A 14,902-nucleotide genomic window follows, 5' to 3' on the forward strand; every position below is an offset into this window, starting at 1 on the left:
GCCACCTACATTTCAGAAGGTATTGGCTGGTGTAAAGTAGTGTGTGCATATATATATACACACAATCATTTTAAGAAACATCACATTTTCTGGGCCAGAATCCATGGGCAAATAAAGTAGTTTAGTCAGTTATAACTGGATGGAGAGCTGGATGGAAAACACCATTTTCAGAGAGTTTGCATGCATGTGAATTTCCTTCCAAAAGGGATGCAAGTGAGGGTCATTAATTTAACTTTTGTTTTGGTGGATGAAATTTTACTCCTCTGGATACTCTCAGAGAGCAATGTGAAGCTGCATCCAGTGAAGACAGGACCCTCCAGCTCACAACAATTCCTTCTAGCACTGAGGCTGAGCACACCCCATTCATGCTGCTTCTGGGTTGGGACAGAAATACTGTGACCAACAACATTTTTTAAAGTATAATATTGCAGTGGCAGTTTTGATTCTGAGGACAGACAGCCTCATGGGATGGAGCCACTGAGACAGACCAGGCAATGAAAGGAGAAAATGCAAAAGACCCTCCAGCCTTTGGTTCTCCCTCCAGGTCTGACCCTGTACTGCTCAAGTCTGTGCAACCTTTGCCACTCAGAGCTAGAGAAACAAGGAGAAATTTATGCAATGCTGACTTTGTACCTTTGGTTTTTTGCACTTTTAGTAGGGGAACTTCTAAAGGCTACTTTGGAAGTACTAAAGGAACTTTCTACAGGCTACCTTGCAAATCCAGTCAGGCAGTCAAATCTGTTTGCAGCAGAGCTGTCTCCAGGTGGAAGGTACTAGTGAGGAGTAAGATAATCTTGTTCTTCACTGTTGATATTTGATCCCTTTATAATTAGAGCTGTCATGTCCTTGAGGCTTCTCATGGCGCCAACCCATCTTCATTATCCCAAGAAAAAGCTGTGTTTAAAACACAGCTGAGGGTTTCAAGGCTGTCTTTAATGATGCCAATGGGAAGTTGCATAATGTTAAAATAAAGTTTAAAAGGAATCAGATCTTCCTTTTAAAAATTGTGGGACCACATCAGCTAAAGACCCAGCTCGTTTTAGCAAGAGAGCAAACATCACAATAAACAGATGGAAACAAAACCACATGCTGCCATGAAGTGAGACTGAACATCAAAACCAGAGAGGCTGAGAGGAGAGAGATTGAGGGAGAGCCAGATTCAGTGATGCCCTCAGGTGGGAATGTGGTTCAGCTGTTTGCAGGGTTTGAGGGACCACAACAACTCTCAGAGCCTGATGGTTTGGGGGCTGCAGCAGCTGGTGTGAGAGCAGCACAAGCCCTCTGCATGCAAAATTGCTCCAGCATACCCTGGACCAGAGCTGGGATCCTGGGAGGTGCAACCAGCAGCACACCCAGCTTTGCAAAGGTAGCTAGTGTTCTTTCCCTGGGAACTCTTCACACAGCCAGCATCAGATGTTATTCTTTAGTTGTGGGATCTCTCTCTCAGATTGGTTCTATCATTTATTTACAAGTGCCTGGGCTATTGTAGGCTGGGGTTTTTCTTTATTTCTTTCTATTCTTTTAGGCTCCTCTGACTGGAACCTATTGCTTGGTGCTGATGGCTCATGGCTCTGTAAGTGGTTATCATTTCTGTCCCTTCCCTGGGAAGGAGACATTTCAGGATGTTCAGTATTTTTTCTTCTTCTTTTTCCTTTTGTTTTTTTAACATGTAAGATTGGTTGTGCAGCAAAGGGGGAAGGGAAAGGAAGGGAAAGGAAAAAGGAAAGAAAAAAGAAAAAGAGAAAAATAAAAGAGTTATTATGTTACAACACAGCACACCAGAAAGTAAACTCATGACCTGCCTAAAATCAAATGGCTGAACTGCTAAGAGAACCAGAATTTGCAGTGTGACTTCAGCCCGGTCGAGGATGCTCAGATGCAGCTTAGAATTTTCCCAGTGCTCCAAGCTAGTGAGAGAAAAACTGTAGGTATAGGCAATTACAAAGGCAGCTGACAGCTGCAAAGAAGACTGTTCCAAACTTTTCCAGGTTTCTGCAATATCTGGATCACAAGTTTGCAGGTGACAAGTGGCATGTCTTTTATCACATCCTGTTTCTGCAGGTGGGAGTCATTTGTGTGTTCCATTCATCAGATGCATCCAGAGCTATAACCTCGCAGGCACAGTGCTCCCAGGAACAGAGTCTATATCCTGAACAACTGGAAATCACTGGTGGGGTGGAGAAAACACTTTAGCAAAGCATCTATGAGTAGGTTTTATGTGGAGAGCAACAACAGGCTGTGTAGAACCCAACTGAAAGAGGAAGAGAAAGAAGGAAAAAAGCCAACTACAGTTTCCTTTGCAGCATGAGCTACCAATTTAATATCTTTTCCCCCCTAGATGTGGGCAGATGTATCCTTATGTAGCCTTTTGAGATCATAGATTCATAGAATGGGTTAGGTTGGAAGAGACTTTTAAAACCATCTGGACTCAACTCCATGGGAATAAGCAGGGCCATCCTTCACTAGACCAGGCTGCTCAGAGCTTTGTCCAGCCTGGCCTTGAATTTTTCCAGGGATGGAGCATCTATACCTCCCTGGGCAATCTCTGTCACTGTTTCACCATCCTCATTGTAAGGAATTATTCTGTGCAAAAGGCTCCCTGCAGACCAACCCTTTAGGCAGTGGGGTGCATGGAGCTGGAGCAGACCCAGCAGATCTGACCACCAGGTGACCTAAACCAACCATAATTTCACCCTGTGGTTCATGTGTTAAGTTCCTAACAGTACAGTTTTGGTGGTAACATTTCTCTTGGGGGGAAAAGAGAAAGTCCTGTGAGACAGGTAAGTTTTTCTTCTTGTGGGGCAATATTTGCATGGATCTGTGGTCCATTTAACCTTAATCTGCCCTTCACTTAATGTCTTTAATTCCTTCTCCACATGCAGGCTGCTGCTTTCCCTCTGATTTCATTAGGCTCCCAGCACAAGTGTGAGGGTTTATGGATGCCATCAAAGGATGGAGGGGTTTCATGCCACAGCTTCCATGGAAACTTCTCATGGGCTCACCCAGTCACCTGCATTAATTCCAGCTGTGCTCACAGCTTCATGTAGAGAGGATGCAGAACAGAGAAAATGCCACTTCTGCATCTCAAAAAGAGAATGGTCAGTTCTGAACATCAGGGGAAAAAGAGATCTGCTTCAGGTCATTGGAGATGGCGTCTGCAGGGAGCTAGGGTGCAAAGAGAAGGATTGTCTCGGCAGCAAAATAAAATTCTAAAGATGTAAATCCCCTTCTGCCATTTCTTTTAAAACAGAGCATAAAAGAAGTATGATCCCCATTTCTCATTTGGACACCAGCAGAAGAGCAGTGGGCTGCAGCTCTTTCAGTGCAGGCCAAAGTCAGCAGGCTCCTAGAAACCTCTCTGATCCTGGCCAGGGTAAGAGACATTCAGTGAGGTGGGTACCCCCAGTGTGCCCTCTGAGGGGGTCCTGGTCCTTGCACACAGCCTGGCTGAGTGTGCAGGGGGAATCAGAGCAGAGGTGGCACATCTCATCCCCAGTGTGCTTCTGGCAGAGAGGCACAGAGAGAGTCAGGCCAGGGGAGGAGAAGGAAAAGAGAGTGATTCCACTCCAGCTGTTTGCAGACCAGGTGTAGGCTCGTCCCTCAAACTCACACCTCTATATTCCACATCTGAAAATCTTTAAAGACTGCAGGATCTCAGAAGATTAAGAGCAGGATAAGAAAGAAAAAATAAAAATACTGTAGGTGGCAGGTGGGAGGGAAAGAATAAAATGGCGAAGTCATGAAGAAGAAGCAGTATCCCATTAAAGCCAGTGTTAAAATGAGGTGAGGACTTTTGCATTTCAGGATCTTCAGCTTCTGTGTGTTGTACTGTCCTGCTTTTTATGACAGCTTGAAAGCAAACAAGATGAAACCTTCCAGTTTGCTTGCACTTCTAAGAGGATAAACATAAGTCAATAATATATCTGGGACTTTTCAGGGTGTTGCCCAGTTATTAGTCCAACAAAGCTAAATTTGAAGTCCTGGGTCCCAAGTGACATGGAAATCACAGCTGCCCTCAGCTTTGTTCAAAACAAATTGTGATGCACACTGCAAAGTGGGAATTTTCACTTATAGCCTTGTAGGCACATCTCTACCAGGTTCTGCTGACCTTGTCTGACTGGGAAAATTGTGGGAACAAAAAAAGTAAAGCAATGAAGAACCCCTCACCAAATCTAAAATCCACAGTAATATTTGGGATAATACCACCAATTGCAGATGAGGCTAAACCTCTGAACATGGGATTTTCCTGGCATTGCTCCCCAAGACAGCTAGAATCAACTTTGCTGAAGCTGCCATAGAATCATTTATGCTGAAAAAGACCTCTAAGATCATCAAATCCAGCTATTAACTCTGCACCACCAAAGACACCGCACAAACACCACAAGTGTTTGAGTGCCACCAGTGCCACATCTACACAGCTTTTGAACACCTCCAGGGATGAGGGGACTCCACCCCTGTCCTGGGCAGCCCTGCCAGAGCCTGGCAGTATTTAGTATGTGCTTTGGCTTGGGCCCTTACAGCCTGGTGAAAACACCTCTTGATGTGTGAGTGGAGCTAGAGGGGGTGACACCACCTGCTGTCACTTTCCTGCTCTCTCCCATACATGACATTCCAAGACAAAGCTTTAAACACTTGGACTGTCTGTGCTGTTTTGCAGACCTCCCAAAACTGTGCCTTGGCTCAGTGTCACAGCTTGGCTTCCCCACCTTGCAACACCAGTCTCAGAGCCAGCCCTTTGGGTATCAGTGGGGTCCCTTAGATGGGACCAAAGACACTGAAACCTGTAGGGCTGAGGAGGAGTTGGTGTGGCACCTCCTTGGGCAGTTTTCCTTCCATTAAATGTGTCCTTCTAGTGCATCACCCTGAGTTTATGGACTTTTTCCTGTCTAAATCAGCCGTTGTTTGGGCTGAGGAGTGAAAGAAAGCATCTTCCCATTTCTGGGAGACTTGTAAGTCCAGTAAAATGTTGCTTCATCATCCCACTCTGCAGGAGCTGGGCTCAGCCAGCAGCTCAGATGAGTGGTGAGAACCATGTCATCATCCCCCTCTGCCTCACACTTTCCTGAAGGTACAGAATGAAACACAAAATCACTAAAAATTCATTTTCCCCTTCCAGGATAGCCTTCATTGCCTCTCTATTTTTCCTAAAAAAATTCTGATACCTGGTGTCTTGTCAGACCCTCTTTTCCAGATGACAGGTGGTCTTACAAGGTTCTCAGTTTTGTTTCCTCCCAAATTTCCGAGGAGCCTATGAATGAAGGAAGCAAGGGCAGCCAGGAGTCACAGGAACCAGGAGACAAGGAAAAACCACTTTCCATTTAATCTTGTTCTGCTTTGCTCTGTTCTCCTTAGCAGAACAAGTTGGATATCTCTTCCAGAGATTTCTGCTTCTTCTGCCAACTATGTGGGACAACTCAAGACCAGCAGTCAAAGCTGCCCCAGAAGTTTGGACCATGTCCTGCTACTAAATTAGTGAGGAAGGAGAAAGTTTCTTGATATCACATTTAAAAGGACCAGTTTCTTTGTTTCTACTGGAGGTGGTAAATCACAGCTCCCATCACTTCACTGAATGACACATCAGGGGATATGCAAGGAGTAGTTCCTTTATTTAGCCTTGGGAGTTTATTTTCAGGCTCATCCTGTGTGATTTTCAGCCAGTCTGGCTGAAACAGCTGAATATTTCAAGGATTTTGACACAGTGCAGAAAATGCCAGATTACCAAAGAGAGGATAAACCTAACAACAAAGAGTAAGTGATCACAAACTTCAGTTCTCTGTGAGAGGAGGAAGAAAAAGGGCTTAAGCTGCCATCAAGACATGCAGGTAATTTTCCTTCTCCCAGACAGTGCAATTTCTTTTGAGGAAAGGAGTGTCATGTGTGATCACAGCTGGGAGATCCTTGTGGTTACTTCAGGCTTAGAGGCTTACATCAGTTGATAGAGCTGCACCATCAGCTCCCATGGCTTCATCCAAACTGCAAAAAGGAGAGGACCTAGGACAGGCAGATTCCCAGAATTCCCAGGTCCTTGTGGGAACTCCCTGTTATTTTTCATACTAGGGCCTTGCCCTGTGCATAACCAAAGTCCTGCTTCCTTTGCCACACTGGCAAGAGTCAAAATGATGTGGTAGTTCTGGGTAGAAGGAGCTGTAAACATCACTATTGCAAGGAAAAAGCAGCTTTCAGAGGCTACATATTGTAGCCTTTTATTGAAAACATGCATTAAATTATATTAAATTTGTGCATTTATTGTATTTAGAAAAATGTTAAGAATGGTGTTTTGCTAGTCTGAGGACTGAAAGAAATCCTGTTTGTGGGACAAAAGGAGCACTGCATAAGAAATTCAACATCTATAGCCAAATTTGCAGAATTTGCTTCTATTTTGTGGTACCTTGACTTTAGAAACTTCTCAGCTTGAGACAAACCATAGGGACATGATGGGGGGGTTGAGCTCAGCATTGAACTGGGGCTCTAGGGGAATCTCTTTTTGGACAAACCTCAAAAAGTGGAGACATCCAAAGTTTCAGCTGTCCCTTGAAAATATCTGTGTGAGCACTGAGGATACAAAAACAAGCCTGGATTTCAAAGCTGATTTAGATTTAGAGTTCTAAATTCCAATTAATTCCAATTTAGAGTTCTAAATTTTGATCCATTTACTGAAGGAAGGGTGATGAGGAGGACCCTTATTCCCAAAGGACTGCTAGAACTCTGACTTTGCTTGTTGTAGTATCTGGGGCTGGGGAGAGGTGACAATGCAGGGGGTAGTTCTGCTTAGATCTCTGTTTGGTACCTACATGTCCTGACCACCAGCAGTGCCCACCATCCCTTTCCCAATGAATGCTGACCATTCATTGCTCTAAAGGTTTTGAGCCTGCCGGAGGGGACCCAAGGAAGAAAATTTCCAGCTTGGATTTGCAACAATCCCTTTGCTTCCCTGCATCTTCCCCATATGGCAGCAGACTAAAAGTGGATTGGGATATAATCCCTTGTTTTACACGATTGGCACCATGAAAACCAAGCACAGTGCCACGTCCTGATGCTTCTCAGGAGGGATCCAGGCATGGGAGCAGTTGCTGCTGTGCATGAGGTTTGACAGCTCAGCATTATCCTCCCAGTTTTCATTTCCTTAGCTCTCCCAATGACAGAGTTTGAGGCCCAGAAGTGTTCTGTGAGGAATGTGTTTTGGGATGAAGATGAATACCTCGTAGCCTGACAGCGTAAACACTAAGAGCATGTTTGGCTTCTCCCAGTGCCAGCTCCATAGATGGATTCAGAAAGTCCCTCCACCACCCCTGGAGGCTCTTTGGTTCCCTCTGATGAGTTGAAGCTGTTCTGACCCAAAGCAGATGGAGTCAGTTATTTACACCACATTCTGCTTGGATACACTCTTGACCCACTGCTCTCACTAGACATAAGCACTGTTGCTGGCTGATTGTTTTGGAATGACACAGAGAACATTAGTGGAGAAGAGCCAGACAGAGGCCCTTGGAGGAAGAACAACCAATGGGGATCTAGTGATGGAAGAGGGCTTGCTGGCCCTGTGCCAAGTGGCTGTGCCTGGAGCTCAGGTGGCAGGAAGAAAAACCTCTTTGTTGGCTGAGTTGGATGGTGGGCAGTGGTGGGGTGATCAGGGGGTGTCACCCTTGTTGGGATGTCACTATGGCTGGGCATTGAGAGTGGTGGGGAAGCCAGGGGAAAAGGAGGGGAGCTCTGAGATGTGCTGGTCTGTGATGGAGGTCCTTTTCAGGGGATAAAGACAACTCAGTGTGTCCAGCCTCTGCCTGGGGCTCCAAGGAGCAATGCAGAAGTATGTGCTGCATCATTTCTGCTCCAGCTCTGCAGCAATCATCTGATTATGTCCATTTGGGTAACACATCTCTCCCTTACCTTTATCTCTCCTGCCCTGTAGCCCTTCAGTCAGTCAAAGTTTGGAGTCTCTTGAAACGTGCCCAGAACTGAAAGAAGTACCACAAAACCAAAAATTATCTTTTCAGCTGTGTCACTCAGAGCAAGCATGATTGTACCTGTGAGACAGCTGAGCACAGCAGGCAGCTGCTGTCCTGGCTGCTGAACAAGGAGAGATGAAGGAACTTCAGATACAGGATAAGGGGAAAGGTGTTAAAGACTTGCAAGGACTTCATCACTTGAGGAGTATGATTCTTTGATAGAAAGCAAATATGCACTTATTTGCTCCCACTCCATTTTAACCCTTTTCCCCACTGTTTTTTCTCCACTAAAACAAAGCTTCAAGCTCAGAAGAGGCAGAAAAAAAAAATAAGAGGAGTTACATTTTCCTGGCTGTCAGGAAAACCTCTTTTCAAACTTTTCAATTTTTTTTTCCTTTTTTTTCCTTCTTCACACTGACACACCTCTGACATGTGGAACTTATGAGTGGAACTCCATTTCTTGAGGCACTGGCAGACAATCTGAGAGGCTTTTATTCTGAGCTGCTTTTCAGGCTGTGATCTGCATAGCCTCAAGCCAGAGCCAGCTTGCAGCCATGGGCCTGGCTGACATTTTACAGGGAAAGGGACATGAGGCACTGGCTTACAGAAGTGTTTGAAGACCTGAGTGTTAGGTATTAGGACACACCAAGTTTGAACTCCCCACAGCATGCTGGCTTGGCTGAAATGCTTGTCTGGGCTGATTATTGCAAACTTTGCAACACTGGGCAGGCTGAACTTCAGCTGTGAGTTTCACCAGCTATATGTGAGTCCATGAAGTGAGCACTTAACCCATGGACCTCCCCCAGAGATGATGTGGTAGACACAAAACATGACTATGGACATGAGATGAGTCCTTGGAAGAGAGATCCACTGGAGGTTTCTTACTGGACATACTTAAGGCATTGAGTTTCTTATGCAGAAAATGATCAGATCAAGGGTGGAATCAAATGTGTTTATACTGTTTACATTCCCATTGAAGATACTGGGTTCTATGGCCACTTGCTGCAAGTCAGGGTATCCATTCTGCCTCTTCTGGAATGAAGTTATGAAGCTATTTAACATGAGGAGCTAAGGAGAACTGAGAACTTTTACATAATTGAATGATATGTGTTTTCCTTTGGGATGTATCTGCAGTGCAAAAGCATCTCAGTATCCCAGTGGAGACTGATGTTGCTTTGGTGCCACAAGGATAAGCCAAAGTGAGCAAGAATTGGAGGAGAAATAGAGGCCATAAACGTACTGAGAAAGCAAGTGGCAGAACCAGTAATTGAATCCAGGTTTCTTGGACTGATTTATTCCCTCCTTGCAGGCAGTGAATTGCTGATAGAGAATGAGGCAGGCAGCCTGATTCAGTGAGAAGTCCCTGGCTGGCCCCAGTAGGATTTGAAGTACAATTATAGGAGAAATAAACCCAATGGGCTGCCTCATCCCAGAGCTTCAGTGGATCTGCAGGTAGTAAAGAGAACATTACAGAGGAGTTTTGAGACGTTTTGTCAGTGCACTCTGATCACAAGTAATAATCTGACTGATATCAAGAGGCTTAATGGTGAAATGATAGGCTGTCTTTCTTTTCAAGACAGAAAGTCAGGGGATAAAGACTTTAAACTACCAGAGGGCATAGTTAGATTAGATATTGGGAATAAATTCTTCACTGTGAGGGTCAGGGGCCAGGTCAGACAGGACTTGGAGCACACTGGGCTAGTGGAAGGTGTGCCTGCCCAAGGCAGAGGTTTGGAAAGAGATGGCTTTGTAGATCCATTGCAACCAAAGCCATTGTTTCAATCTATGATAGAGGCCCCCAAGGGCTTCCTAATGTTTACATCTGACTTCAGAAGGGTTGAATCCACAATTTTCTTTCTCAAACAGCATCTTTTACAATAATAATCACAGGTATGTCACACACGAGCGGTGAATTGTTGATTTTGAATCCCCAGTAAAATGCATTATCAATAATGATTGCAAAGCAGAGATACATCACTTGGTTTAGATCATTTTTATTTGCACATTGCGTGTGTGAACAGTGCTTCCACAATTTGTTCTGAGTGAGAAAAGCACGCTTTAGCTATAAAACAGCTTTTAATCACTATTATTTCCATATATTGCATTCCTTGCCTTCTGCAATCTTGCTTCAGGTTAGCAAGTTGGAGATAAATACTCTGCCAGTGTAACCAATGCCTCCCTTTCATATCTCTGATGTAAGGTAATTTTACATCTTCACAGGGTTTTCCCAGCATGTCTGTCTGCAGCCATCTGAAAGCAGGCACAAAGCTCACACCTGAGCTGAAGGTAAAGGATGTGACAGCAAGATGTGGGAGACAGCAGGCATCTACAGAATTTCTGAATCACATTGTGACTGCAGTTGAGCTTGGCCACTAACTCTAAAAGCAATGCCAGGAGGTTTCCCAGCCTAAGGACTCACCTCAGCTCTGTTCCGTCCTTGTCTGAGGATGCATTGAGGCTCTTGTTCCAGCTTTCATTTTTGTGCAGAAGCAATAGTGGTTGTTTTTTTCCCTAAACACCCAATTCTATGGTCAAACCCCATACTTTTTGCTTCTCTCAGAGAACAAACAGAGCACAAATGGGCCTGGCTCTGTGTTGTGCCTGGAAGTGGCCAATTTTCTTCAAATTTCTCCTACCTAAGTGGCCAACTTGAAAAGAAGATACTGTATAGTTGAGCTGTGTGCTAATGGAGAGCTCTGCTTAGCTGTTCTCTTTCCTTTTCCTGTTATAAAATAAAGGAATTCCTCATACCAGATCCCTTTTCCAGTCTGAGATTTTTAAGTACAAATGTCTCCCTGCTGCTCTAGCTTTCAGATATGAAAGAAAAACAGAGCCTTCCTTCACCTGGGAGTAGAACAACCTTGGAAATGGCATGACTTGCATTTCAGGGCCAAATTCTCCTTGAGTCATAGTCTGCTTCAGCCAAGGAGGTGCTGGGACATGAGCTCTTGTAACAGGCCATGAAGCAATCCCTTATTTCAGATGTGTAATTCACCAGCTGTGCTGGGCCCTGGTATAACTGAGAGAGAAAGATACAGAGGCTATCTGTTAGAGATAGAAATAAAGAGATAGAGGTAGAAAGAGATGATAGAGATAGAGAATAGAGATAGAGATAGATAGATAGATAGATAGATAGATAGATAGATAGATAGATAGATAGATAGATAGATAGATAGATAGATAGATAGATAGATAGATAGATAGATAGATAGATAGATAGATAGATAGATATCTCCCTTTTTCTCAGAGATCATTTAAAGAGCATATAATCAGGGTCTTGAGCCCAGATCAGGGACACAAAAAGTGCCCCAATAAAAAAAAATCAAGACAAAAGCAAGCCAGAAGGTAAAGAAGAGTAGAACTACTGCTGATGGGAAAGAACTTTCCAGTGGAGTTTCCCCTGGGTATGTTCATTGCACCTCAGCTGTAGGATTGCTTTTCTCAACAGCAATGGTGGAGCTAAAGGGGAGGAGAGCGGCGAAGCCAAATGTGATGCTGCCTTAGGAGTTAAACACACCCCAAACACAGCACAGTCTATTACCACAAGATTTAGATCATTTCAGCATCTGGGGAAAGGCTGAGGGCAATCAAAAAATGAGCCAGAGAGTAAAGCACCAGTAGAGGAAATGTCTGCTAATGTAAAGGCGTGGCTGCCTAGGAAACAGATTCTGTGAGTTATTGCAGGAAAGCAGCTAAAGCTGTTAGCCATGATGTGCAGGTGCAGAGTTAAAAGGAGAAGGTTGCAGGGTTGGTCTGCTCTCATAAATCAGAGAAGGGAGGGGCATGGGGATTAGATCTGCAACTGCACAGTGCAAAAACTGAGGGAAATCTTTCTGTTCATTACTGATCAACATATAGATAAAATAGAGTGCAGAGTTTGAGAGCATCTGAAAGGAGAGTGAAAACGTGGTTATTCTCATCAAGCCTTGCAGACATAGGCTGGACTTGGTGCAACTCTTGAAGCTATTATTTTAGATGGGATTGAAAATACTAATACCTTAAAATGCTGTGAGAGTCTGTGATGGAAGGATTGCTATGCAATCAGCTATGTAACTTATTCTAGTTGGAGGCTGAGATATGACTTTTTTCCAGATCCTCTTCACAGCAGTGGCTCTGTTATATTTGCCCCTCTGTGCATGGGTGTATGCAGACACACACAGGGCTAACAAATTACACAGCCCATCAGAGTCCTTAGAAACAAGAAGCTGTTTAAGAAGACCATCCAAGAGATTTGGATTAATAACAATGGATCAGTCCACAGTCTCTGTTCCCTCTTTCTGCCAACAGTCATAGAGAACATCCAGAGCAGCAATTATAAACAGGGAAATTCTGAAATAATTATCCCACTTTGCAGTCTTGCAGCAGTTGTCTCATTTGCCAGTCTGTTGTCTTTAACACTCATTATCACATGGACCCAGCAAGAGCTGGATTCATCACCCAAGCTCCCATGATCTCCAAGGAAATGTTGTTACATATTTCTCACAATCTTTCTTAGGGATGTTGGTACAAAGACACAACAAAAGGAGGAGGAAAATATAACCTTGGTGGAGTTCCTGCTTTGGATCTGTGCTAATGATGAAACAAACAACACAGCCTTAAGGCCCTCCATTTTCACTCTATCCCTACTTAGGTCACAGTCATCTGCAGCACCTCTAGGACACCCTAGCATAGACAGAGGATAACATTCAAAATACTTGTTTCCACAGAATTGAGTAGAGCTTTCACTGAAGCCAACAACATTGTCTTGGGAGATGAACAGGACTTAAATCACAAAACTCAGGCTTACAAGGCCATAATACCTGCTCTGTGGAATTGTACTGAAGAACTATTTCCCTTCAAAGTTTGGTGGTTCATGGTAGCTGATAACCCACAAAAATCTTTTGTCCCAAGTGTTCAAGAAGTTTGAGAACCATCCTGTTGAGGAGCTGCAGCTCCCAGCACTCACAAAGACGTGGACAAGCACCACAGACAAAGCATCAGGCTTTTCAGCTTGGGATCTACACTGCTCCTGCCAGATCTGGCAGCACAGTGATGAGGGTGGTGGGTACACTCAGAGCGTGGTGAGACGCCCATTATCAGGGAGAAAAGGGATGAATGGCAAGAAATGTTTGTAGAGGGAGAAAGTTAGAAGGCAACAGCAGCTGTGAAGATTGGAAATCCCTGCAAGAGATGGCATGAAAATGATGGTGTTGGTGTGCTGTGGTTCTTCAGAGAGATAAAGCGTAAAAATCAGGGATTGCTTTTCCCTGCATTTCACAGTAGGTTGAATTTCGCTGATGAATGTTTCTCTCTCTCCCAACAGTCAGTCCACACAGACCAGCCAACCAAAAACCATGCCCACAATGCTGTTTGTAACCTTACTTGCAACTACTCCTGGCAGCTGTGCAGTCCACCCAGCAAAGAAACCATTCTGCCAGTGTTACCTTGTGCCTCTCCCTCAAATGTTCAAAGCTTGTCTCTTGCTCTGATGAAATGATGGTTGTTGTCCTGGTAGATCCACCCAGCAGCTCTCCTTCTAGCAGAGCAGCCTCTGCACCCTTCCCCACAGACACACCTCTCTGGGGAAGCTGGAGGGGTCACGGGAGGGGACTGGTGATAGGCAGGCAGGTGCTTTGTGGGGGCAGCCCAAGCTTTGCATCACCTTGGACTTCACAGAAGTGCAAGGATCTTTTAACCTCCCACACACAGAGTGATGTGGACTGTCATGGGTTGATGGACCTCTTTCATGCTGAAGTCAAGCTTCTCCTCTCATCTCCCACACAACCTCTCGCTCCCTTCTGTCTCTGTTTTGGCTGTGCTCTTTGTTTGCTTGGCTTGCTCAGCTTGTCAGACCTTCTTTTGCCAACACTCCCCCACACAACATTCATCAGGCCTCTTCCTGCTTTTATTCAAAGCTCTCCCAGATGGTGAGAAGTCTCACCAGCCAATGGAAAAGCTCCAGCTCTATAACTACACATCATTTTCTGTTTGTTAGACAACTCCTGCTGGTATTGTCTCACACTGTGAAGCCCTCCTCTTTCTTACTAATCTGCTCTGTTCTCTGTGTTGTATATACTATGAATTACATTTATGGTGCCATACATACATTTATGATGCCAATCACTGATTTGCTAAATGACTTTGGCTGGATTGGTTGCTCCAAAATGTTGGGCCATAGGCCAATGCATTCAGAATTGACAGATGAGTCGATGTGCCTCACTTTTGGGGCTATATGGTGCCTGATTTCCAGAGCTGTTGAAGACAGTTGACAGGAGCTCACTATGCTTCACATTACTAAATCATGCATCTTTTGCCACAGCTCATTTCAGTGTATGCTTGGCATTGATTTCTTTGTGTTGTTTAGAGCATGAAAAGTGCCATTAGCAGCCTTCTGCAGGGCTCAGCCCTCATTCCGTAGGCGACTTCAGCTGGCAGGTAAACCACAAAACAATATTGCCTGCCCTCTAACTAGATCCCAGAGAGGTGGAAGGGATCCACCTATCCCACCACCCTGAGGTGTGAGAGGCAGATGTTTGAAGTTTGGGCCACACCCTAGTTAATGACAAAAGACACTTGAGGAAACATGATTCAGTCCATCCTAAAGCACATGAGGTATACCAGTAGCATGTCCTATTCTCTCCCCAGCCATTTTGCACCAGTGTTGCTTTCCTCAAACTGGATCAGTCTCTCACACTGATTCACTGAACAAAATATCCACGCTGGTTCAAGGAGGGAGTGGAAAGTGGGGAACTACAGCCAGAGGTGGAAAAGTTATACGTGTTTCATGTCAGAGCTAGCTTCAGACAATTTGAAGTGCCAGTGGAACTGTAGAGCTAATCTCTTCCCTAAATCCCACTGCATTCCACATTTCCTCCAGGAGCTCATTTTTGTTATTTCTGGAGGTTTGGCATACAGGGTTTTCATCAAGACATGAGATTATTAAGCAGGGAAGACCAGGCAATTAATACAGAACTAGATTC

The sequence above is a fragment of the Serinus canaria genome, chromosome 1 (assembly GCF_022539315.1).
Source record: "Serinus canaria isolate serCan28SL12 chromosome 1, serCan2020, whole genome shotgun sequence".
Lineage (NCBI taxonomy): Eukaryota > Metazoa > Chordata > Aves > Passeriformes > Fringillidae > Serinus > Serinus canaria.